General features: G+C 46.6%; 1 long non-coding RNA gene across 2 annotated transcripts; it reads right to left on the bottom strand.

Annotated features, from left to right (window-relative positions):
* Positions 1–6,229: 6,229 nt before the first annotated feature.
* LOC309622328 lies at positions 6,230–27,546 on the bottom strand. Of its 2 annotated transcripts, none has more exons than XR_014240717.1 (3): positions 27,517–27,546; positions 18,910–19,007; positions 6,230–6,360 (listed from the first exon to the last, which is right to left on the bottom strand). It is a non-coding gene; the product is annotated as an uncharacterized lncRNA (long non-coding RNA). The 2 variants fall into 2 exon arrangements; XR_014240718.1 differs by having other exon boundaries at positions 18,910–19,047; positions 27,517–27,542.

The raw sequence follows: 27,546 nt of genomic DNA, 5'->3' as shown, positions 1-27,546 counted from the left end.
CATCATTAACTGTCTGATTTTGGGTTTCTCAGGAAGTAGTGATAGTAGAGGTGTCCTGATAGCAAGAACCTTCAGATGATGCCGTTCCTCAAACGTAGTGAGAATTTCTCAACCTCCCTGAGTTTTTCATGACCCTCTTGTTCTTACAGAAAATTTCCAACATCCATCTCTACTTGGAACTCTAAATTCTCTGCAGCATTCTCCTCCTGTGGTGAGCAATGCAACTTCCCTAACACGAAGTGTCTGCAACTTCTCCAGAGTCTCTGCCCTGCCGTCAGTTCGGCATCGGCTACTGGTACCCCTTTCCAGACACTCATGGGTAGTGCCTACCTTTACCAACATTCTAGCACGACTATGTTATCTGGAGTTACTGACCACAGCCAGATCTCCACTTCAGCTGCTTCCTATCCAGGTGTTCTTGAGTGGGACATCACAGCAAGCACTGAAAAGAATTCTTCTTCACTCGGAGACTTTACTCTGGCACTCACTGACCGCCACACAGCTGCCTCCTCCATGTTTCTGGCAGCCCAGGATGATAAAACTTCAGACGCCAAGAACATGGTCCCTCTACATCCATCGCTTTCTGCCAGCCTTGCTCAGGGAACACCATCTCAGATTCCAAATCAGGGGCAGAGCCGCCTGTCACTTCCCTGCCAGGAAGGAAGCCAGGTATATTACTGTAACCAAGGCACACTGGGGTCTTTACTGTATGGAGAACTTGGCTCCTGCCCGCAATCCTACGGCTCGGCGTCATACACAGGAAGTCGGGCCTCTGGGCAACCAGAAATGGGAATGGGACTGAAGGAGATTCAGCCCACAAATATCCGACCACCAGCTTCCACCTCTGCAGTCTGCCACCCTGTGTCTGCTCAACGCATCACAGAAACAAGTTTTCAAGGTGAGTATAACAAACGCCAGAGAAAGTTGAAGAATGAGGTCGGCATTCAAAAATGGGGTCAAATCGACAGCTGGGAAGGGGTGTAGAGGCAGGTAGAATTTAGATCCTGAGCCTTTAATAACCACTACCTTCGCTCAGTGCCCTCTGTTTTTAGACTCTATATGAGAACACCTAGGGCTTCCCTGGTGGCGCCGTGGTTAAGAATCCGCCTGCCAATGCAATGCGGGGGACACGGGGTTCGAGCCCTGGTCTGCGAAGATCCCACATGCCGTGCAGCAACTAAGCGCATGTGCCACAACGACGGAGCCTGCATTCTAGAGCCCGTGAGCCTCAACTACCGAAGCCCACGTGCCTACAGCCCATGCTCCGCAACAAGAGAAGCCACCGCGATGAGAAGCCCGCACACCGCAACCGAGAGTAGCCCCCGCTAGCCGCCAACTAGAGAAAGCCCGTGCACAGCAATGAGAGACCCAGTGCAGCCAAAAAAATAAATACGTAGAATAAATAAGTTCAAACAGTAAATAAATACATAAACATAAATTACAAAAAAAAGAACACCTAATGCAGGTGGGAAGGTGGGAGGGCCACTGTAGAGGTCATCTATGCTACATGTACAAGAACCCCGAGAGCACACCAATCGGTACCACACTTTTCACTGCTGTAGCCGATCGTTCCCCCTGTACTGCCACACTGTAGCACTCCCTTCCCTCATCTACTGCTATAGTCTCTTCGGAAGGTGTTTCAGAACTCTTGTTATGAGAGTGCCAGTTGAACTGTCCTCACTTCCTTCATTTATACCAGGATTGAAGACCTTGTGGTCCGAGATCCTGTCCAGAGAGCAAGCAGGCTAAGACTCTGTCTTTGTTGATGTATTTCATCAGCAAGGGCTCTACCCCCTCTCCTAGTTCATGGTGTGACGTGTTCTTGGCCTCTCGGGAAAGTGGGGAGAATGGAAAGGACCCTATATGAGAATGCTAGGCTTTGTAAAACATTTCAGGTTTTTAAAAATAAGACTCATTTTGTATTGGACTTATAACAGTCCTATGAAATACAAAGCGAGCCGAGAATCAGCGACAGGAAAGGCTCACCAGTAAGAATTACAACAGTCACCGCTTACCTCGTAGCATAGGGCACTGTCCGTGATCCTTAAGAAGAGTTAGTAGAAATGCCTTGCCCATCTTGCCCCTGAACCCCTTGAAAGGTACACGACTGCTGTGTTGGTGTTTAGGGGGAGCATCTCACTTACCAGGGACTGACTTCTCCCTTGATCCCTTTGTAGGGATGGAGACCTCCCCCCTGGTGATGAAAAATTCCCTGGGATTGCAACCTCCAAGCCAGACGTTTTGTGTGACACAAAGTCAAGAACTCCCCAAGTCCTGCAGTAGCAGAAACAGCCACATACTTGAGAGTAACCCACCATCTGAACTTGGGGACATTTCAGTGACAGCTCCAGTCCAGAGTGCCAGGCGTCTCCTGGCCCTGCCTCCAGCTCCAAGCCAGGGACAAATAGAGAGTAAGCACGTGGATGATATCAAAACCAAGCTTTCAAAGCCTCTGGATGCCTACCAGATCCCAACAGAGAACCAAGATCCTCCACTACTCCCTTTAGGAATCCCTGATATTCACCAGCCGCTGGCCTGCACCGATCCCCTCAGCCAAGAGGAGCAGCCTGGTTCTGAAAATGCTGATCTGGGAGAGAACAGCCGGAGTCGTCAGGACCTAGGGACACTTGAAAATGGGATTGAACCTAGCAGTGGTCTTGCAGACATTACTACACTGGCGGAGGATATTCACCTTCCCCAGCTCTTTAATCCTTTGAAAGATCTTGATCAATCCCAAGGTCCCAACGTGATCAAAGCTAAAGACACCAGAGCCATTAAGGTGAATCAGGTGCAGGAAAAGCCAAGTGTCATAAAGGTTCCCTCTGATCAACCCAGGAAGAACAAACAGAAAGCCTCTGAGCCTATCAGTGGCGCTCCCAAGGCCAAAATCCAGCCAAAGAATCCAGAGTGCCTGTTAGGGGGAGAAGTGGTTATATGCCACGCTGCAGTCAGTGACAGGGCTCCTGTGAACACGGCCAAGCACTCTCAAGGCAAACCTCAGAAAGCTGCATCCAGAAAGATCAGCAAAACTAAGAGCCACGGGCAGGAAAAGACCAAAAGGACCAGAGGGAGAAACAAGGCTGAGGAGAACAAGCAGTCAGGGAACAAAGTCAAGGCAGAAGAGAAGCCAGCAATCCCCACACGAAGCGAAAGGAACACCAAACTGAGCTTCTCCAACAGAGCTTTCAAAAGCCTCGAACCTCCCTTGGCGTGCGCATGCTGGAGTCTGTGAAGGTTCTTCATGCGCTGGGGAAGAAGAATGAGACGAAAACTGGGCGCTCTTCCTGTCGGCTCTTGGGAAAGTCAAGCAACCCCAAAGACCCCCAGCCACCCCCAGCTATCCAGCCATGGCGGCATACCCCACGTGAGGGGAAGGGTCCTGAGAAAACGCAAGTCCAAGCCCAGAAACCAGACAGCAGTGCTGAAACAGAGTGTCCGTCTCCAGCCCAGTATGAGCGGCCTCCTCCTGGGAAGGTCAAGTTGATACCTCTGCCTTTTTCTGCCTGGGACAAGCCTCAAGCTCGACCCGCTCCTCGGAGGCCACAGTCTCTGGCCTCACATCGGCCTGCTGGGGCTTACCGTGCCCAGCCTGGTTCTACTGACTCAGCTCAACCTGCTGCAGCCAATTCATCCCAGCCAGCTCCTGCCTCTTTGCCAGGCCCCGCCAAACCAGCTCAGCCAACTGTGACCAACCCAACCCAACCGGCTTGGCCCAACCATACCCAGCCTCGTGTCCCTCAGTCTGCTGCTCCTAGGCCTGCACCCTCCAAAACTTCATCTGGCGCTCCTCTCCAGCGGGGGAGCCTGTTCCCCCTGCTGTGAATAAGCGCCAGTCCCCACCCAAGCTCCAAACCCACTTTCTACTCCAAGACTTCAGCAAGCAACGAGTTCCATGGAGGGAACCCAACGTGCCTGAGCCAGTCATGTCAAAGCCCATCGAACAAGAGCAGAGGCCAGAGCGAGAGGCCATGAAGAGGCGGGCTCAACAACAACGGGAGAATGCTGCCAGATACACCTCTTCGGGCAAGCTGCAATTTTTCACCGAGAGGGAAAACGAAATGGAAATTGCCGACTACTACGGATACGTCAAGTGAGAGCTGCTAGGATTCTTGGTGCCACCTTGGCTACCAGCTGTTCTTCCATACACAGGTAAGACAGGTATAGAACTGAATAAGTAAATGGAATACAATTAATAGACGAGTAACAAACCTTTCGAATTTTCAGATGCTGCTAACTGGGGCGTGAGAAAGGAAGGACTGAAAGTTGGATGGGAGAATGAAGGAAAGGGGTAAAAACTGAGCAAAGAGGAAGGAACTTGGCCCAGGGCTAGGAAGGCCAAAAGAGACGTATGGATTTAGGAAAGGAAGCAGGAGCGAGGATGAAATGGCAGAAGTAAAAAGCAGGGTCAGAGGTCTGGGTTGAAAGAACACAATTGGAGTAGAGTTGAAGGTGACAGAAGATGAGTCTAGGTTTACTAGGAGAAATAGAAAAAGTCTCTCGGGGACGCTGGCCTTAAGTCTCACAACCACCAGATAGGTATTTCAGAAAACAAGAGGTTCAGGACACATCTCTGAAAGGTCTGAGTTGCCTTATTCAGGTGTGACTGTAGTGGGGGAATAGGGAAATCTACCAGAGAAGTGGCTAGGGCTCAGAGTTATCCTAGGGGCAGCTGACGACAGGGGCAGAGCCAAGGGAACTGCTGGATCAGGAGGCCCACGAACAAAGCAGGGGCATAGCCGCCTGTCACTTCCCTGCCAGGAAGGAAGCCAGGTATATTACTGTAACCAAGGCACACTGGGGTCTTTACTGTATGGAGAACTTGGCTCCTGCCCGCAATCCTACGGCTCGGCGTCACACACAGGAAGTAGGGCCTCTGGGCAACCAGAAATGGGGAATGGGACTGAAGGAGATTCAGCCCACAAATATCCGACCACCAGCTTCCACCTCTGCAGTCTGCCACCCTGTGTCTGCTCAACGCATCACAGAAACAAGTTTTCAAGGTGAGTATACAGACGGCAGAGAAAAGTTGAACAATGAGGTCAGCATTCAAAAATGGGGTCAAATCGACAGCTGGGAAGGGGTGTAGAGACAGGTAGAATTTAGATCCTGAGCCTTTAATAACCACTACCTTCTCTCAGTGCTCTCTGTTTTTAGACTCTATATGAGAACACCTAGGGCTTCCCTGGTGGCGCCTGCCAATGCAGGGGACACGGGTTCGAGCCCTGGTCTGCGAAGATCCCACATGCCGTGCAGCAACTAAGCGCATGTGCCACGACGACGGAGCCTGCATTCTAGAGCCCGTGAGCCTCAACTACCGAAGCCCACGTGCCTACAGCCCATGCTCCGCAACAAGAGAAGCCACCGCGATGAGATGCCCGCACACCGCAACCGAGAGTAGCCCCCGCTAGCCGCCAACTAGAGAAAGCCCGTGCACAGCAATGAGAGACCCAGTGCAGCCAAAAACATAAATACGTAGAATAAATAAGTTCAAACAGTAAATAAATACATAAACATAAATTACAAAAAAAAAGAACACCTAATGCAGGTGGGAAGGTGGGAGGGCCACCGTAGAGGTCATCTATGCTACATGTACAAGAACCCCGAGAGCACACCAATCGGTACCACACTTTTCACTGCTGTAGCCGATCGTTCCCCCTGTACTGCCACACTGTAGCACTCCCTTCCCTCATCTACTGCTATAGTCTCTTCGGAAGGTGTTTCCGAACTCTTGTTATGAGAGTGCCAGTTGAACTGTCCTCACTTCCTTCATTTATACCAGGATTGAAGACCTTGTGGTCCGAGATCCTGTCCAGAGAGCAAGCAGGCTAAGGCTCTGTCTTTGTTGATGTATTTCATCAGAAAGGGCTCTACCCCCTCTCCTAGTTCATGGTGTGAAGTGTTCTTGGCCTCTCGGGAAAGTGGGGAGAATGGAAAGGACCCTATATGAGAATGCTAGGCTCTGTAAAACATTTCAGGTTTTTAAAATAAGACTCATTTTGTATTGGACTGACAACAGTCCTATGAAATACAAAGAAAGCCGAGAATCAGTGACAGGAAAGGATCACCAGTAAGAACTACAGCAGTCACCGCTTACCTCGTAGCATAGGGCACTGTCCGTGATCCTTAAGAAGAGTTAGTAGAAATGCCTTGCCCATCTTGCCCCTGAACCCCTTGAAAGGTACACGACTGCTGTGTTGGTGTTTAGGGGGAGCATCTCACTTACCAGGGACTGACTTCTCCTTGATTCCTCTGTAGTGATGGAGACTTCCCCGCTGATGAAAAATTCCCTGGGATTGCAACCTCCAAGCCAGACAGCTTTCCTATGGAATGACAGAGAACTTGTCAAGGTGAAACACCAGTCTGCGGGAGAAAGGGAGGAAGAGAATGATGGAAATCGTTTCTGGGAAACTATTTTTACATTATGTGTTGTTTGTTCCCGGTAAATAAACTGAAATCTTCTTAACAGTACAACAAAATCTAAACCACTAAAGCCAACAATACAGGAGTATAACGTTCGACAAAAATTTCTTTGGCTGCGCAGCATGTGGGATCTTAGCTCCCCAACCAGGGATTGAACCCACGCCTGCTGCATTGGAAGCGCAGAGTCTTCACCACGGGACCACCGGGGAAGTCCCAGGACTATCACTTTTAAAGGAGAAGGTACAAACCCCTCGGTTCTATGAACTGGAGATTTTTAGTAAGAAGTCAATATATTTGTTGTTAGGCACATTTTATGTTAGGCTGTCTCCCTGCACAGGATGCAGGCGCCTTGAGAATGGAAGTCATATCCCTCTATAGTACGTCCCTCTTCTTTCTGCTTTGCAGTTTGCTGCTCCACTTGTTCAACCCCACCTAGTAATAACCTATACTTCCCTTGTTCCTGTTTTCCCATCTGGAAAACAGACAAAAGGCAACCAAACAACGCAAAGGTCTCAACAAATAAGGGATATCCAAAACCAGAGATGGCCAGAACTTCTGTACCCCTGATGAAATAGTCCTCATACAAAACCTGATAATCAAATTCCTTAATGCTAGGAATCACAGTGAAAAATAGTATCTGAACTGACTTCTGTCAGATGAGTGAGAACTAAGGTTAATTCAGTGTATCTGAAGCATAGAAAGTGAGGGCAAAAGTGGCACAAGATGGGGCTAGAGAAGCAGAGAGGATTCTAGACCACGCAGAGTCTTAAAGGCCAACAGTGTGTTTTCTATTCTCAAAACAATGCTTGTGAGCGATGTTTATGAGCAACGTTCCAACTTGCTTTGAAGGTTTCTTGTGTGAAGAGTGGATTGGAAGGAAACAAGATATATGGACACCAGTTAGGACCTAATCGCAACAGACAGGCAAGTTCAGTATTAGGAAGTTGAGGAAGAGCTGGCTGACAGATTCCAAAGAAATTCAGGAGATGAACTGAAGCGGGCTTAATGGGGTAGGAGATGGAGGAAAGGAAGGTCTTAGGGAATTCAAGGGTTTACTGCACACATGAGCAAAGTCTCAAAATTAATCATTTGAACGTACAGAGGCGGATCTCCCAAATGACACCGGTTAGGAAGCAACGGTACGCCCTTTAGAATTCCTAGAGACAACACAAATCAACTGTTTCGATGGAAAATTCGGCGGGACTCTTGATTTCCATGGGAATACAGAGAAAAGAGACACTGATCTGGCTTGCAGGTATATTTAGGAAGTTGTTAGCCGGACATCACCTACTAGTATCATGTAAGTAGGCCGTCCGAAGTAGGAAGCTTAGGGGAAAAACCTGGAGGAAAACTTAAAAGCTTAAGCCACACCTCTACACTACACCACCTTTCACAATTTCTTCTCAGATAAGCATCATCCCCATCAGTGAAGAAACTCGTTCGTACCTCATAATAGGAAAAACAGGCCTAAAGATTCAATGTGTGTCTTGGGAGGTCCCATCTATGCGATATCTTCCTGGGACCAGAAAAGGCCCCAGGAAGATCCATCTCTGCACCCCTGAAAGCTTACCACCAAGGAAAATGACTAGGTCCATAGATTTCCTCCCTCAAACCAGCTTACCTCACACATAGATCATTAGCAACTCCGCCCTTACTCACATTATCACAGTCACAAGAGTGGTTAGGGAGAAAAGCACTAACCAGGGGAACTAAAACAGAGGCAATCCAGGCCAAGCTGGGCTGGTGGCAGATATCTTGCTCCTTACGCTCGGGTGCATAATGCGACTCACCACAGTGCCTTTTTCACAGACCCTTTTGAACGTTTCTCCACAGAATCCAACAGCTCAAGTTAGTTCATGACGCTTCAAGGTCAACAATCGTCAAGAGAAAAACATGCAATATGTCTTACAATGTTGGATTCCTTACAAACAGGACAAGGAGATAACCATGTAGACAAAACCAGAGCATTTGAAAACATCTGTATTCTACAAACACACCAGTGAATGCTATAAATAAGGTACTATGACATAAAACAAAATGAAAACTAGATGTGAGACTGTTCTCTTCAGTGTACAGACTTCATGGCAGTTGCTGCACACTATCTAGCTACTTAGATCTTTAACTCTCTGTTCTGTTAATACCAAATGAGGCCCAAGTGTGTCAACCTGTTTCCCACAGAAACCAAAAAGTCTACATGCATCTCTTTTCTCCTGTGCCCTTTCACCTTACCTGCTCCCAATTCTCCACCAACGTCCTCCTCTTTCTCTAATTATTCTCCTCTTCATTTTGCTTGGCCTTGCCCCCAAGCATGCAAGACAGAGAGTCCTAGAGGTCCAAGATTCTAGAGTGGCTGTTTGCAAGGCGGAGGAGATTACAGTAACTGCCACACTGTATATACTTCTGTGCAAAGAAAAAGGGACAGTGTTCAGAATGTCTCTCACATATAACAAGAGCTGGAGATGGCAGGATACCTGTGTGGCCCAAGGAACTAGAGCTAGCAAATTATGGGCCAAACAATTGCAACCAAAGGCTGGAAGAGGAAAGGTCTGCAACCAGCTCTGTCTCCTAGCTCTCTGGTATTTGCTGCCAACGGGCAGAGTCTATTTCGTGAAGCATCAAGCACTGAAAAGAAGACTCCTGCTGCTGGAAGGTGACAGGAAGTAACGTCCAATGCAAGATCAAGGCTTGTCCTCGAAGCAATGCCCATAATGGAAGAAAAAAAAAAAAGAGAAAGCGGAAGAGAAATGTTAAGTCGCAAGTCCAACCTGGCCCCCAGCCTAGCCCAGCCCAAGGAAGGTAGGAGTCAAGGAGAAGAAACTAAAAGAGAAGAGCCTTGGACCACAACATTCTCCACAAGGTACACTCAACAAACTTCACCCTACTCTTGAACCAAGTTACAAAAAGAGCTTCTTAATCCCTACTTTGGCTCCTTAAAAGCTGCTATCAGTTCACTCATTAGACACATATGATTTCAGAACAACTGTAATAGTTCAAACTAGATGGCTCTTTCCTTCCTAAGGATTATTAATTAAAGAAGATCTATATAGCTCTAAGTATATGATACATAAAATAGAATACTCTGTAGAATATAAGTAACTCTTAGTTCAGTGTATTAATGAACGTCTGTAAGAAATGTGGCAATGATTTCCCTAATGGAAGAGCCTGGGGGAGGTAAATCTGTCTTCTAGGATTTCCTCCCCAGAGCTCAGAAACTCAGGTGTTGTTTTAGCTCTCCTACACTCTCTTCACCCAAGCCCGCCTTCCTGTTGGGGATCGGACCTCCCTATTGGCTCTCTCATACCTTTCAACTGCCTGCTTTGTGACATCACTCTCCTACCAAACCTACTACCACTTGGTAGAGTCTTGGGGTTTCCGTGGAGCTGTTTGGACCAGTAACCAGTGACCTCTGTACTGGACACGTGCGCCGTTCAGCTGCAGCCACTCGGACATCCTCTAGTGTTGTCTCCTCATCCCTGGTACCTGCAGTGGATGCTTCCTCTTCTCTGACCATGTCAGGTAAGAAAAGAAACGTTGGAAAGTTTTGCGTTCGATTTCTTTTGCCCCTAAATTGAGTAGGAGATTCAAAATAGCATGGAATAATGAGGGAAAGTATTGAACTACACGTCTGGAGACCTAATTTCAGTTTTGACTTTGACGTTTACTATCTGTGTGACTTTGGACAAATCACTGGCTGTCTCACAAAGCCTGTTGCTTTCCTTAACTGTTACGTTAGGATACCACGTTGGGTTGATCACTCTGATCCCCTTCTTTTCCAGTATTGAGCCTTAAAGGGTACCCATGTAGAAAACGAAATCAGACACTTCTCAAGAGTGTTTCAACAGAAACATAGAAAAGTCAGGGGACATAGAAAACTAGCAATATATACCAAGATGTTTCATCTCTAATGGTCTCCCTCCACTAGGATTTCGACTAGTTGAAAAGAGAGAATAGGGAGAGAGGATGGAGAGTACTGGGCTCTACAGGGAGGCACAGAGTCGAGCGTAAGGAAGTTTAGGATGGTTTTCATTAGCACAGGCCAACAGGCACCAAGAGATGGGAGAAAATGTAAGAATGAAGAGGGAAAGCATAGAGGAGCTCTCAAGAAAAACGGAGTTTGCAATGGAATGCTGATGGGAACCAAAGATTTTCAATTAAAGCAGAAACAGCACAGAGGGAAACCTGCTCAGAGCAGGGCAAAACCAAGTTGATGGTAGCAAACCCTTACATTAACAGACTAAGAAGGAAAGTAAGGCCAGAACAGGGGATCACCAGGAAAGGCAGCTTATCAGAAAAGTCATACTCCGTTTTCTTTCTTTTATTGCCTCTCTGAATACAGTTGGCCACTTGACAGTTTTGAATATAAACATTTTAGAAATACGTTTTAGAAATGATGCCTCCTATAAACAAGCAACCACAGTGGTTATCTAGGGGGCTGCTTTTCAGTGTTTTATTCTTTCTAATTTTTAAACTAGGTAGACATTTCACCAATTCAACATTTTAAGTGATATCTTCTAAATTGAATCAGAAGGACTATTTTCCTTGGTGTGATATGTAGGTTCTAAGGCAAGGCTGCTTTTCATTTTTACAGTTATTTCCTTCCTAACACAGAGAGCACATTGATCAACAGCCATCGTTCGCTTGTAGAGCTTAGCTACCGAAGAAGAAGAAGAAGAAGAAGAAAAAGTCAAGCCCCACATCTCTAATTCCCCCCACTTAGGGAATTCCCTGGCGGTCCAGTGCTTAGGACTCGGTGCTTTCACGGCCAGGGCCACGCGGCGCGGCCAAAGAAACAAAACAAACAAACATCCACATTTATCGAAAACCATATTGTGGAGTCCTGTGGATTTTCTTACATTTGAAAATCTTTTTTAATTGGATTCTAGGCATGATGGTTTTTTGAGGTTTTGGGATGCCATCTTCCTGGATGCTGAAGATGATTCTAATCTAAGTTCTAGGATAAATCCAAAAACCTTCCTGATACATTTTAAGCTTCCTTTCTGCTTATTATATAAGCTATATTCATTGAAATATATATTTCTCCTAGGCTTAATACCTCTTACTTGCTGGGTAAAAATATGAAGGAGCACAATAATGAAACTCTTTTACACTTATTATTTTGCTGTCTGCTTCGTACCGGTTTTCATTGAAATACTTGTCTATATGTGTTGTGGCTACCTATACATGCACATTTATTGCATTCTGTTGCTTGTTATGCATTTTTTACTGACATACCTTCTCTGTCTGTATGCATTGGCTAGGAATTCATTCACCTCTATCACCTCCATCGTGTCTTCTGGTTAATAGTATTCACTAAAATAGAGTGGGCAAAATTCACTTTCATAATATTGCATGGATAGTACAGAATGCCATTTGTTAGTAAATTCATTAGGCTTCGATACTTGCCACATACCCCAGTTTTCATTAATATCTATGGATTTCTTTTTCGTTAACGTAATATGCTTGTCATGATTTTTCTTTGTCTTTCTAGAACTTATTGTATCTTCCTCCATATAAATCATACGCAATAGATCAGCTTATTCATCTATTAATTATTACTGCTATTATTATTGGTGGTGGTGTTATAACCACTTTACAGGTGAGGAATCTGAAGTAATCAGATAACTCTTCCCTTTCCAAAAGCACTTAAGAAATCCACTTTCGGGTAATCATTTTGAGGTAGGATGAGAAACCAGGCTTGAAGAGGGCAAAAATGACTCTTTCAATTCACCAGTTGGACTGAGCTGTACGTCACCTCTAGGTAATAGCGTGGGAACTGCACAAGCAAAGGGAGACACTGAAGACGACAATGGTAACAGCCGTACTGTTTTCTAATGGACAAAAAAAATGCCTATATTATAAGTTCTATTTCTCCTGCTTTCTGGCAGTATCATGCTCAGAGTGGAGTCCTGGCAAGGAAGTCAGGATACTTAGGTTCTGAAACCTGGTAATGATACTAACATAATGAGAGAACTTGAACAAGTCAACCCGACCTCTCTGAGCCTCAGTTTCCTTACTCACGAAATGAGACTGAGAACATCGAAGTTCTCTAAGGGCCTCCTAGTTCTAAAATGCTTCCAGTCTAGGAAATAGCATAGAAGTCAATACGAGTGCAGGCTGAAGGGAAAGACAGGGCAGGGAGAAGGTTGCTTCCAGCCTAGAGAACAATCTCTGAACCACACCACTTGGCTCTTCTGCCCGTCTGTGCCCAAGATGGGAGCACAGGCAGTTAATAGAGAAGAGTGGAAAACTGCTCAGTCCTTACAGCCATCATTAACTGTCTGATTTTGGGTTTCTCAGGAAGTAGTGATAGTAGAGGTGTCCTGATAGCAAGAACCTTCAGATGATGCCGTTCCTCAAACGTAGTGAGAATTTCTCAACCTCCCTGAGTTTTTCATGACCCTCTTGTTCTTACAGAAAATTTCCAACATCCATCTCTACTTGGAACTCTAAATTCTCTGCAGCATTCTCCTCCTGTGGTGAGCAATGCAACTTCCCTAACACGAAGTGTCTGCAACTTCTCCAGAGTCTCTGCCCCTGCCGTCAGTTCGGCATCGGCTACCGGTACCCCTTTCCAGACACTCATGGGTAGTGCCTACCTTTACCAACATTCTAGCACGACTATGTTATCTGGAGTTACTGACCACAGCCAGATCTCCACTTCAGCTGCTTCCTATCCAGGTGTTCTTGAGTGGGACATCACAGCAAGCACTGAAAAGAATTCTTCTTCACTCGGAGACTTTACTCTGGCACTCACTGACCGCCACACAGCTGCCTCCTCCATGTTTCTGGCAGCCCAGTATGATAAAACTTCAGACGCCAAGAACATGGTCCCTCTACATCCATCGCTTTCTGCCAGCCTTGCTCAGGGAACACCATCTCAGATTCCAAATCAGGGGCAGAGCCGCCTGTCACTTCCCTGCCAGGACGGAAGCCAGGTATATTACTATAACCAAGGCACACTGGGGTCTTTACTGTATGGAGAACTTGGCTCCTGCCCGCAATCCTACGGCTCGGCGTCATACACAGGAAGTCGGGCCTCTGGGCAACCAGAAATGGGAATGGGACTGAAGGAGATTCAGCCCACAAATATCCGACCACCAGCTTCCACCTCTGCAGTCTGCCACCCTGTGTCTGCTCAACGCATCACAGAAACAAGTTTTCAAGGTGAGTATAACAAACGCCAGAGAAAGTTGAAGAATGAGGTCGGCATTCAAAAATGGGGTCAAATCGACAGCTGGGAAGGGGTGTAGAGGCAGGTAGAATTTAGATCCTGAGCCTTTAATAACCACTACCTTCGCTCAGTGCCCTCTGTTTTTAGACTCTCTATGAGAACACCTAGGGCTTCCCTGGTGGCGCCGTGGTTAAGAATCCGCCTGCCAATGCAATGCGGGGGACACGGGTTCGAGCCCTGGTCTGCGAAGATCCCACATGCCGTGCAGCAACTAAGCGCATGTGCCACAACGACGGAGCCTGCATTCTAGAGCCCGTGAGCCTCAACTACCGAAGCCCGCGTGCCTACAGCCCATGCTCCGCAACAAGAGAAGCCACCGCGATGAGAAGCCCGCACACCGCAACCGAGAGTAGCCCCCGCTAGCCGCCAACTAGAGAAAGCCCGTGCACAGCAATGAGAGACCCAGTGCAGCCAAAAAAATAAATACGTAGAATAAATAAGTTCAAACAGTAAATAAATACATAAACATAAATTACAAAAAAAAGAACACCTAATGCAGGTGGGAAGGTGGGAGGGCCACTGTAGAGGTCATCTATGCTACATGTACAAGAACGCCGAGAGCACACCAATCGGTACCACACTTTTCACTGCTGTAGCCGATCGTTCCCCCTGTACTGCCACACTGTAGCACTCCCTTCCCTCATCTACTGCTATAGTCTCTTCGGAAGGTGTTTCAGAACTCTTGTTATGTGAGTGCCAGTTGAACTGTCCTCACTTCCTTCATTTATACCAGGATTGAAGACCTTGTGGTCCGAGATCCTGTCCAGAGAGCAAGCAGGCTAAGACTCTGTCTTTGTTGATGTATTTCATCAGCAAGGGCTCTACCCCCTCTCCTAGTTCATGGTGTGACGTGTTCTTGGCCTCTCGGGAAAGTGGGGAGAATGGAAAGGACCCTATATGAGAATGCTAGGCTTTGTAAAACATTTCAGGTTTTTAAAAATAAGACTCATTTTGTATTGGACTTATAACAGTCCTATGAAATACAAAGCGAGCCGAGAATCAGCGACAGGAAAGGCTCACCAGTAAGAATTACAACAGTCACCGCTTACCTCGTAGCATAGGGCACTGTCCATGATCCTTAAGAAGAGTTAGTAGAAATGCCTTGCCCATCTTGCCCCTGAACCCCTTGAAAGGTACACGACTGCTGTGTTGGTGTTTAGGGGGAGCATCTCACTTACCAGGGACTGACTTCTCCCTTGATCCCTTTGTAGGGATGGAGACCTCCCCCCTGGTGATGAAAAATTCCCTGGGATTGCAACCTCCAAGCCAGACGTTTTGTGTGACACAAAGTCAAGAACTCCCCAAGTCCTGCAGTAGCAGAAACAGCCACATACTTGAGAGTAACCCACCATCTGAACTTGGGGACATTTCAGTGACAGCTCCAGTCCAGAGTGCCAGGCGTCTCCTGGCCCTGCCTCCAGCTCCAAGCCAGGGACAAATAGAGAGTAAGCACGTGGATGATATCAAAACCAAGCTTTCAAAGCCTCTGGATGCCTACCAGATCCCAACAGAGAACCAAGATCCTCCACTACTCCCTTTAGGAATCCCTGATATTCACCAGCCGCTGGCCTGCACCGATCCCCTCAGCCAAGAGGAGCAGCCTGGTTCTGAAAATGCTGATCTGGGAGAGAACAGCCGGAGTCGTCAGGACCTAGGGACACTTGAAAATGGGATTGAACCTAGCAGTGGTCTTGCAGACATTACTACACTGGCGGAGGATATTCACCTTCCCCAGCTCTTTAATCCTTTGAAAGATCTTGATCAATCCCAAGGTCCCAACGTGATCAAAGCTAAAGACACCAGAGCCATTAAGGTGAATCAGGTGCAGGAAAAGCCAAGTGTCATAAAGGTTCCCTCTGATCAACCCAGGAAGAACAAACAGAAAGCCTCTGAGCCTATCAGTGGCGCTCCCAAGGCCAAAATCCAGCCAAAGAATCCAGAGTGCCCGTTAGGGGGAGAAGTGGTTACATGCCACGCTGCAGTCAGTGACAGGGCTCCTGTGAACACGGCCAAGCACTCTCAAGGCAAACCTCAGAAAGCTGCATCCAGAAAGATCAGCAAAACTAAGAGCCACGGGCAGGAAAAGACCAAAAGGACCAGAGGGAGAAACAAGGCTGAGGAGAACAAGCAGTCAGGGAACAAAGTCAAGGCAGAAGAGAAGCCAGCAATCCCCCACACGAAGCGAAAGGAACACCAAACTGAGCTTCTCCAACAGAGCTTTCAAAAGCCTCGAACCTCCCTTGGCGTGCGCATGCTGGAGTCTGTGAAGGTTCTTCATGCGCTGGGGAAGAAGAATGAGACGAAAACTGGGCTCTCTTCCTGTCGGCTCTTGGGAAAGTCAAGCAACCCCAAAGACCCCCAGCCACCCCCAGCTATCCAGCCATGGCGGCATACCCCACGTGAGGGGAAGGGTCCTGAGAAAACGCAAGTCCAAGCCCAGAAACCAGACAGCAGTGCTGAAACAGAGTGTCCGTCTCCAGCCCAGTATGAGCGGCCTCCTCCTGGGAAGGTCAAGTTGATACCTCTGCCTTTTTCTGCCTGGGACAAGCCTCAAGCTCGACCCGCTCCTCGGAGGCCACAGTCTCTGGCCTCACATCGGCCTGCTGGGGCTTACCGTGCCCAGCCTGGTTCTACTGACTCAGCTCAACCTGCTGCAGCCAATTCATCCCAGCCAGCTCCTGCCTCTTTGCCAGGCCCCGCCAAACCAGCTCAGCCAACTGTGACCAACCCAACCCAACCGGCTTGGACCAACCATACCCAGCCTCGTGTCCCTCAGTCTGCTGCTCCTAGGCCTGCACCCTCCAAAACTTCATCTGGCGCTCCTCTCCAGCGGGGGAGCCTGTTCCCCCTGCTGTGAATAAGCGCCAGTCCCCACCCAAGCTCCAAACCCAATTTCTACTCCAAGACTTCAGCAAGCAACGAGTTCCATGGAGGGAACCCAACGTGCCTGAGCCAGTCATGTCAAAGCCCATCGAACAAGAGCAGAGGCCAGAGCGAGAGGCCATGAAGAGGCGGGCTCAACAACAACGGGAGAATGCTGCCAGATACACCTCTTCGGGCAAGCTGCAATTTTTCACCGAGAGGGAAAACGAAATGGAAATTGCCGACTACTACGGATACGTCAAGTGAGAGCTGCTAGGATTCTTGGTGCCACCTTGGCTACCAGCTGTTCTTCCATACACAGGTAAGACAGGTATAGAACTGAATAAGTAAATGGAATACAATTAATAGACGAGTAACAAACCTTTCGAATTTTCAGATGCTGCTAACTGGGGCGTGAGAAAGGAAGGACTGAAAGTTGGATGGGAGAATGAAGGAAAGGGGTAAAAACTGAGCAAAGAGGAAGGAACTTGGCCCAGGGCTAGGAAGGCCAAAAGAGACGTATGGATTTAGGAAAGGAAGCAGGAGCGAGGATGAAATGGCAGAAGTAAAAAGCAGGGTCAGAGGTCTGGGTTGAAAGAACACAATTGGAGTAGAGTTGAAGGTGACAGAAGATGAGTCTAGGTTTACTAGGAGAAATAGAAAAAGTCTCTCGGGGACGCTGGCCTTAAGTCTCACAACCACCAGATAGGTATTTCAGAAAACAAGAGGTTCAGGACACATCTCTGAAAGGTCTGAGTTGCCTTATTCAGGTGTGACTGTAGTGGGGGAATAGGGAAATCTACCAGAGAAGTGGCTAGGGCTCAGAGTTATCCTAGGGGCAGCTGACGACAGGGGCAGAGCCAAGGGAACTGCTGGATCAGGAGGCCCACGAACAAAGCAGGGGCATAGCCGCCTGTCACTTCCCTGCCAGGAAGGAAGCCAGGTATATTACTATAACCAAGGCACACTGGGGTCTTTACTGTATGGAGAACTTGGCTCCTGCCCGCAATCCTACGGCTCGGCGTCACACACAGGAAGTAGGGCCTCTGGGCAACCAGAAATGGGAATGGGACTGAAGGAGATTCAGCCCACAAATATCCGACCACCAGCTTCCACCTCTGCAATCTGCCACCCTGTGTCTGCTCAACGCATCACAGAAACAAGTTTTCAAGGTGAGTATACAGACGGCAGAGAAAAGTTGAACAATGAGGTCAGCATTCAAAAATGGGGTCAAATCGACAGCTGGGAAGGGGTGTAGAGACAGGTAGAATTTAGATCCTGAGCCTTTAATAACCACTACCTTCTCTCAGTGCTCTCTGTTTTTAGACTCTATATGAGAACACCTAGGGCTTCCCTGGTGGCGCCTGCCAATGCAGGGGACACGGGTTCGAGCCCTGGTCTGTGAAGATCCCACATGCCGTGCAGCAACTAAGCGCATGTGCCACAACGACGGAGCCTGCATTCTAGAGCCCGTGAGCCTCAACTACCGAAGCCCACGTGCCTACAGCCCATGCTCCGCAACAAGAGAAGCCACCGCGATGAGATGCCCGCACACCGCAACCGAGAGTAGCCCCCGCTAGCCGCCAACTAGAGAAAGCCCGTGCACAGCAATGAGAGACCCAGTGCAGCCAAAAAAATAAATACGTAGAATAAATAAGTTCAAACAGTAAATAAATACATAAACATAAATTACAAAAAAAAAGAACACCTAATGCAGGTGGGAAGGTGGGAGGGCCACTGTAGAGGTCATCTATGCTACATGTACAAGAACCCCGAGAGCACACCAATCGGTACCACACTTTTCACTGCTGTAGCCGATCATTCCCCCTGTACTGCCACACTGTAGCACTCCCTTCCCTCATCTACTGCTATAGTCTCTTTGGAAGGTGTTTCCGAACTCTTGTTATCAGAGTGCCAGTTGAACTGTCCTCACTTCCTTCATTTATACCAGGATTGAAGACCTTGTGGTCCGAGATCCTGTCCAGAGAGCAAGCAGGCTAAGGCTCTGTCTTTGTTGATGTATTTCATCAGAAAGGGCTCTACCCCCTCTCCTAGTTCATGGTGTGAAGTGTTCTTGGCCTCTCGGGAAAGTGGGGAGAATGGAAAGGACCCTATATGAGAATGCTAGGCTCTGTAAAACATTTCAGGTTTTTAAAAATAAGACTCATTTTGTATTGGACTGACAACAGTCCTATGAAATACAAAGAAGGCCGAGAATCAGTGACAGGAAAGGATCACCAGTAAGAACTACAGCAGTCACCGCTTACCTCGTAGCATAGGGCACTGTCCGTGATCCTTAAGAAGAGTTAGTAGAAATGCCTTGCCCATCTTGCCCCTGAACCCCTTGAAAGGTACACGACTGCTGTGTTGGTGTTTAGGGGGAGCATCTCACTTACCAGGGACTGACTTCTCCCTTGATTCCTCTGTAGTGATGGAGACTTCCCCGCTGATGAAAAATTCCCTGGGATTGCAACCTCCAAGCCAGACAGCTTTCCTATGGAATGACAGAGAACTTGTCAAGGTGAAACACCAGTCTGCGGGAGAAAGGGAAGAAGAGAATGATGGAAATCGTTTCTGGGAAACTATTTTTACATTATGTGTTGTTTGTTCCCGGTAAATAAACTGAAATCTTCTTAACAGTACAACAAAATCTAAACCACTAAAGCCAACAATACAGGAGTATAACGTTCGACAAAAATTTCTTTGGCTGCGCAGCATGTGGGATCTTAGCTCCCCAACCAGGGATTGAACCCACGCCTGCTGCATTGGAAGCGCAGAGTCTTCACCACGGGACCACCGGGGAAGTCCCAGGACTATCACTTTTAAAGGAGAAGGTACAAACCCCTCGGTTCTATGAACTGGAGATTTTTAGTAAGAAGTCAATATATTTGTTGTTAGGCACATTTTATGTTAGGCTGTCTCCCTGCACAGGATGCAGGCGCCTTGAGAATGGAAGTCATATCCCTCTATAGTACGTCCCTCTTCTTTCTGCTTTGCAGTTTGCTGCTCCACTTGTTCAACCCCACCTAGTAATAACCTATACTTCCCTTGTTCCTGTTTTCCCATCTGGAAAACAGACAAAAGGCAACCAAACAACGCAAAGGTCTCAACAAATAAGGGATATCCAAAACCAGAGATGGCCAGAACTTCTGTACCCCTGATGAAATAGTCCTCATACAAAACCTGATAATCAAATTCCTTAATGCTAGGAATCACAGTGAAAAATAGTATCTGAACTGACTTCTGTCAGATGAGTGAGAACTAAGGTTAATTCAGTGTATCTGAAGCATAGAAAGTGAGGGCAAAAGTGGCACAAGATGGGGCTAGAGAAGCAGAGAGGATTCTAGACCACGCAGAGTCTTAAAGGCCAACAGTGTGTTTTCTATTCTCAAAACAATGCTTGTGAGCGATGTTTATGAGCAACGTTCCAACTTGCTTTGAAGGTTTCTTGTGTGAAGAGTGGATTGGAAGGAAACAAGATATATGGACACCAGTTAGGACCTAATCGCAACAGACAGGCAAGTTCAGTATTAGGAAGTTGAGGAAGAGCTGGCTGACAGATTCCAAAGAAATTCAGGAGATGAACTGAAGCGGGCTTAATGGGGTAGGAGATGGAGGAAAGGAAGGTCTTAGGGAATTCAAGGGTTTACTGCACACATGAGCAAAGTCTCAAAATTAATCATTTGAACGTACAGAGGCGGATCTCCCAAATGACACCGGTTAGGAAGCAACGGTACGCCCTTTAGAATTCCTAGAGACAACACAAATCAACTGTTTCGATGGAAAATTCGGCGGGACTCTTGATTTCCATGGGAATACAGAGAAAAGAGACACTGATCTGGCTTGCAGGTATATTTAGGAAGTTGTTAGCCGGACATCACCTACTAGTATCATGTAAGTAGGCCGTCCGAAGTAGGAAGCTTAGGGGAAAAACCTGGAGGAAAACTTAAAAGCTTAAGCCACACCTCTACACTACACCACCTTTCACAATTTCTTCTCAGATAAGCATCATCCCCATCAGTGAAGAAACTCGTTCGTACCTCATAATAGGAAAAACAGGCCTAAAGATTCAATGTGTGTCTTGGGAGGTCCCATCTATGCGATATCTTCCTGGGACCAGAAAAGGCCCCAGGAAGATCCATCTCTGCACCCCTGAAAGCTTACCACCAAGGAAAATGACTAGGTCCATAGATTTCCTCCCTCAAACCAGCTTACCTCACACATAGATCATTAGCAACTCCGCCCTTACTCACATTATCACAGTCACAAGAGTGGTTAGGGAGAAAAGCACTAACCAGGGGAACTAAAACAGAGGCAATCCAGGCCAAGCTGGGCTGGTGGCAGATATCTTGCTCCTTACGCTCGGGTGCATAATGCGACTCACCACAGTGCCTTTTTCACAGACCCTTTTGAACGTTTCTCCACAGAATCCAACAGCTCAAGTTAGTTCATGACGCTTCAAGGTCAACAATCGTCAAGAGAAAAACATGCAATATGTCTTACAATGTTGGATTCCTTACAAACAGGACAAGGAGATAACCATGTAGACAAAACCAGAGCATTTGAAAACATCTGTATTCTACAAACACACCAGTGAATGCTATAAATAAGGTACTATGACATAAAACAAAATGAAAACTAGATGTGAGACTGTTCTCTTCAGTGTACAGACTTCATGGCAGTTGCTGCACACTATCTAGCTACTTAGATCTTTAACTCTCTGTTCTGTTAATACCAAATGAGGCCCAAGTGTGTCAACCTGTTTCCCACAGAAACCAAAAAGTCTACATGCATCTCTTTTCTCCTGTGCCCTTTCACCTTACCTGCTCCCAATTCTCCCCCAACGTCCTCCTCTTTCTCTAATTATTCTCCTCTTCATTTTGCTTGGCCTTGCCCCCAAGCATGCAAGACAGAGAGTCCTAGAGGTCCAAGATTCTAGAGTGGCTGTTTGCAAGGCGGAGGAGATTACAGTAACTGCCACACTGTATATACTTCTGTGCAAAGAAAAAGGGACAGTGTTCAGAATGTCTCTCACATATAACAAGAGCTGGAGATGGCAGGATACCTGTGTGGCCCAAGGAACTAGAGCTAGCAAATTATGGGCCAAACAATTGCAACCAAAGGCTGGAAGAGGAAAGGTCTGCAACCAGCTCTGTCTCCTAGCTCTCTGGTATTTGCTGCCAACGGGCAGAGTCTATTTCGTGAAGCATCAAGCACTGAAAAGAAGACTCCTGCTGCTGGAAGGTGACAGGAAGTAACGTCCAATGCAAGATCAAGGCTTGTCCTCGAAGCAATGCCCATAATGGAAGAAAAAAAAAAAAGAGAAAGCGGAAGAGAAATGTTAAGTCGCAAGTCCAACCTGGCCCCCAGCCTAGCCCAGCCCAAGGAAGGTAGGAGTCAAGGAGAAGAAACTAAAAGAGAAGAGCCTTGGACCACAACATTCTCCACAAGGTACACTCAACAAACTTCACCCTACTCTTGAACCAAGTTACAAAAAGAGCTTCTTAATCCCTACTTTGGCTCCTTAAAAGCTGCTATCAGTTCACTCATTAGACACATATGATTTCAGAACAACTGTAATAGTTCAAACTAGATGGCTCTTTCCTTCCTAAGGATTATTAATTAAAGAAGATCTATATAGCTCTAAGTATATGATACATAAAATAGAATACTCTGTAGAATATAAGTAACTCTTAGTTCAGTGTATTAATGAACGTCTGTAAGAAATGTGGCAATGATTTCCCTAATGGAAGAGCCTGGGGGAGGTAAATCTGTCTTCTAGGATTTCCTCCCCAGAGCTCAGAAACTCAGGTGTTGTTTTAGCTCTCCTACACTCTCTTCACCCAAGCCCGCCTTCCTGTTGGGGATCGGACCTCCCTATTGGCTCTCTCATACCTTTCAACTGCCTGCTTTGTGACATCACTCTCCTACCAAACCTACTACCACTTGGTAGAGTCTTGGGGTTTCCGTGGAGCTGTTTGGACCAGTAACCAGTGACCTCTGTACTGGACACGTGCGCCGTTCAGCTGCAGCCACTCGGACATCCTCTAGTGTTGTCTCCTCATCCCTGGTACCTGCAGTGGATGCTTCCTCTTCTCTGACCATGTCAGGTAAGAAAAGAAACTTTGGAAAGTTTTGCGTTCGATTTCTTTTGCCCCTAAATTGAGTAGGAGATTCAAAATAGCATGGAATAATGAGGGAAAGTATTGAACTACACGTCTGGAGACCTAATTTCAGTTTTGACTTTGACGTTTACTATCTGTGTGACTTTGGACAAATCACTGGCTGTCTCACAAAGCCTGTTGCTTTCCTTAACTGTTACGTTAGGATACCACGTTGGGTTGATCACTCTGATCCCCTTCTTTTCCAGTATTGAGCCTTAAAGGGTACCCATGTAGAAAACGAAATCAGACACTTCTCAAGAGTGTTTCAACAGAAACATAGAAAAGTCAGGGGACATAGAAAACTAGCAATATATACCAAGATGTTTCATCTCTAATGGTCTCCCTCCACTAGGATTTCGACTAGTTGAAAAGAGAGAATAGGGAGAGAGGATGGAGAGTACTGGGCTCTACAGGGAGGCACAGAGTCGAGCGTAAGGAAGTTTAGGATGGTTTTCAGTAGCACAGGCCAACAGGCACCAAGAGATGGGAGAAAATGTAAGAATGAAGAGGGAAAGCATAGAGGAGCTCTCAAGAAAAACGGAGTTTGCAATGGAATGCTGATGGGAACCAAAGATTTTCAATTAAAGCAGAAACAGCACAGAGGGAAACCTGCTCAGAGCAGGGCAAAACCAAGTTGATGGTAGCAAACCCTTACATTAACAGACTAAGAAGGAAAGTAAGGCCAGAACAGGGGATCACCAGGAAAGGCAGCTTATCAGAAAAGTCATACTCCGTTTTCTTTCTTTTATTGCCTCTCTGAATACAGTTGGCCACTTGACAGTTTTGAATATAAACATTTTAGAAATACGTTTTAGAAATGATGCCTCCTATAAACAAGCAACCACAGTGGTTATCTAGGGGGCTGCTTTTCAGTGTTTTATTCTTTCTAATTTTTAAACTAGGTAGACATTTCACCAATTCAACATTTTAAGTGATATCTTCTAAATTGAATCAGAAGGACTATTTTCCTTGGTGTGATATGTAGGTTCTAAGGCAAGGCTGCTTTTCATTTTTACAGTTATTTCCTTCCTAACACAGAGAGCACATTGATCAACAGCCATCGTTCGCTTGTAGATCTTAGCTACCGAAGAAGAAGAAGAAGAAGAAGAAAAAGTCAAGCCCCACATCTCTAATTCCCCCCACTTAGGGAATTCCCTGGCGGTCCAGTGCTTAGGACTCGGTGCTTTCACGGCCAGGGCCACGCGGCGCGGCCAAAGAAACAAAACAAACAAACATCCACGTTTATCGAAAACCATATTGTGGAGTCCTGTGGATTTTCTTACATTTGAAAATCTTTTTTAATTGGATTCTAGGCATGATGGTTTTTTGAGGTTTTGGGATGCCATCTTCTTGGATGCTGAAGATGATTCTAATCTAAGTTCTAGGATAAATCCAAAAACCTTCCTGATACATTTTAAGCTTCCTTTCTGCTTATTATATAAGCTATATTCATTGAAATATATATTTCTCCTAGGCTTAATACCTCTTACTTGCTGGGTAAAAATATGAAGGAGCACAATAATGAAACTCTTTTACACTTATTATTTTGCTGTCTGCTTCGTACCGGTTTTCATTGAAATACTTGTCTATATGTGTTGTGGCTACCTATACATGCACATTTATTGCATTCTGTTGCTTGTTATGCATTTTTTACTGACATACCTTCTCTGTCTGTATGCATTGGCTAGGAATTCATTCACCTCTATCACCTCCATCGTGTCTTCTGGTTAATAGTATTCACTAAAATAGAGTGGGCAAAATTCACTTTCATAATATTGCATGGATAGTACAGAATGCCATTTGTTAGTAAATTCATTAGGCTTCGATACTTGCCACATACCCCAGTTTTCATTAATATCTATGGATTTCTTTTTCGTTAACGTAATATGCTTGTCATGATTTTTCTTTGTCTTTCTAGAACTTATTGTATCTTCCTCCATATAAATCATACGCAATAGATCAGCTTATTCATCTATTAATTATTACTGCTATTATTATTGGTGGTGGTGTTATAACCACTTTATAGGTGAGGAATCTGAAGTAATCAGATAACTTTTCCCTTTCCAAAAGCACTTAAGAAATCCACTTTCGGGTAATCATTTTGAGGTAGGATGAGAAACCAGGCTTGAAGAGGGCAAAAATGACTCTTTCAATTCACCAGTTGGACTGAGCTGTACGTCACCTCTAGGTAATAGCGTGGGAACTGCACAAGCAAAGGGAGACACTGAAGACGACCATGGTAACAGCCGTACTGTTTTCTAATGGACAAAAAAAATGCCTATATTATAAGTTCTATTTCTCCTGCTTTCTGGCAGTATCATGCTCAGAGTGGAGTCCTGGCAAGGAAGTCAGGATACTTAGGTTCTGAAACCTGGTAATGATACTAACATAATGAGAGAACTTGAACAAGTCAACCCGACCTCTCTGAGCCTCAGTTTCCTTACTCACGAAATGAGACTGAGAACATCGAAGTTCTCTAAGGGCCTCCTAGTTCTAAAATGCTTCCAGTCTAGGAAATAGCATAGAAGTCAATACGAGTGCAGGCTGAAGGGAAAGACAGGGCAGGGAGAAGGTTGCTTCCAGCCTAGAGAACAATCTCTGAACCACACCACTTGGCTCTTCTGCCCGTCTGTGCCCAAGATGGGAGCACAGGCAGTTAATAGAGAAGAGTGGAAAACTGCTCAGTCCTTACAGCCATCATTAACTGTCTGATTTTGGGTTTCTCAGGAAGTAGTGATAGTAGAGGTGTCCTGATAGCAAGAACCTTCAGATGATGCCGTTCCTCAAACGTAGTGAGAATTTCTCAACCTCCCTGAGTTTTTCATGACCCTCTTGTTCTTACAGAAAATTTCCAACATCCATCTCTACTTGGAACTCTAAATTCTCTGCAGCATTCTCCTCCTGTGGTGAGCAATGCAACTTCCCTAACACGAAGTGTCTGCAACTTCTCCAGAGTCTCTGCCCCTGCCGTCAGTTCGGCATCGGCTACTGGTACCCCTTTCCAGACACTCATGGGTAGTGCCTACCTTTACCAACATTCTAGCACGACTATGTTATCTGGAGTTACTGACCACAGCCAGATCTCCACTTCAGCTGCTTCCTATCCAGGTGTTCTTGAGTGGGACATCACAGCAAGCACTGAAAAGAATTCTTCTTCACTCGGAGACTTTACTCTGGCACTCACTGACCGCCACACAGCTGCCTCCTCCATGTTTCTGGCAGCCCAGTATGATAAAACTTCAGACGCCAAGAACATGGTCCCTCTACATCCATCGCTTTCTGCCAGCCTTGCTCAGGGAACACCATCTCAGATTCCAAATCAGGGGCAGAGCCGCCTGCCACTTCCCTGCCAGGAAGGAAGCCAGGTATATTACTATAACCAAGGCACACTGGGGTCTTTACTGTATGGAGAACTTGGCTCCTGCCCGCAATCCTACGGCTCGGCGTCATACACAGGAAGTCGGGCCTCTGGGCAACCAGAAATGGGAATGGGACTGAAGGAGATTCAGCCCACAAATATCCGACCACCAGCTTCCACCTCTGCAGTCTGCCACCCTGTGTCTGCTCAACGCATCACAGAAACAAGTTTTCAAGGTGAGTATAACAAACGCCAGAGAAAGTTGAAGAATGAGGTCGGCACTCAAAAATGGGGTCAAATCGACAGCTGGGAAGGGGTGTACAGGCAGGTAGAATTTAGATCCTGAGCCTTTAATAACCACTACCTTCGCTCAGTGCCCTCTGTTTTTAGACTCTCTATGAGAACACCTAGGGCTTCCCTGGTGGCGCCGTGGTTAAGAATCCGCCTGCCAATGCAATGCGGGGGACACGGGTTCGAGCCCTGGTCTGCGAAGATCCCACATGCCGTGCAGCAACTAAGCGCATGTGCCACAACGACGGAGCCTGCATTCTAGAGCCCGTGAGCCTCAACTACCGAAGCCCACGTGCCTACAGCCCATGCTCCGCAACAAGAGAAGCCACCGCGATGAGAAGCCCGCACACCGCAACCGAGAGTAGCCCCCGCTAGCCGCCAACTAGAGAAAGCCCGTGCACAGCAATGAGAGACCCAGTGCAGCCAAAAAAATAAATACGTAGAATAAATAAGCTCAAACAGTAAATAAATACATAAACATAAATTACAAAAAAAAGAACACCTAATGCAGGTGGGAAGGTGGGAGGGCCACTGTAGAGGTCATCTATGCTACATGTACAAGAACGCCGAGAGCACACCAATCGGTACCACACTTTTCACTGCTGTAGCCGATCGTTCCCCCTGTACTGCCACACTGTAGCACTCCCTTCCCTCATCTACTGCTATAGTCTCTTCGGAAGGTGTTTCAGAACTCTTGTTATGTGAGTGCCAGTTGAACTGTCCTCACTTCCTTCATTTATACCAGGATTGAAGACCTTGTGGTCCGAGATCCTGTCCAGAGAGCAAGCAGGCTAAGACTCTGTCTTTGTTGATGTATTTCATCAGCAAGGGCTCTACCCCCTCTCCTAGTTCATGGTGTGACGTGTTCTTGGCCTCTCGGGAAAGTGGGGAGAATGGAAAGGACCCTATATGAGAATGCTAGGCTTTGTAAAACATTTCAGGTTTTTAAAAATAAGACTCATTTTGTATTGGACTTATAACAGTCCTATGAAATACAAAGCGAGCCGAGAATCAGCGACAGGAAAGGCTCACCAGTAAGAATTACAACAGTCACCGCTTACCTCGTAGCATAGGGCACTGTCCATGATCCTTAAGAAGAGTTAGTAGAAATGCCTTGCCCATCTTGCCCCTGAACCCCTTGAAAGGTACACGACTGCTGTGTTGGTGTTTAGGGGGAGCATCTCACTTACCAGGGACTGACTTCTCCCTTGATCCCTTTG

The sequence above is a fragment of the Balaenoptera borealis genome (genome assembly GCF_965194805.1).
Source record: "Balaenoptera borealis genome assembly, contig: HAP1_SCAFFOLD_2145, whole genome shotgun sequence".
NCBI lineage: Eukaryota > Metazoa > Chordata > Mammalia > Artiodactyla > Balaenopteridae > Balaenoptera > Balaenoptera borealis.
The sequence above is the reverse complement of the archived record's forward strand: the minus strand, read 5'-3'. Positions and strand labels throughout refer to the sequence as shown.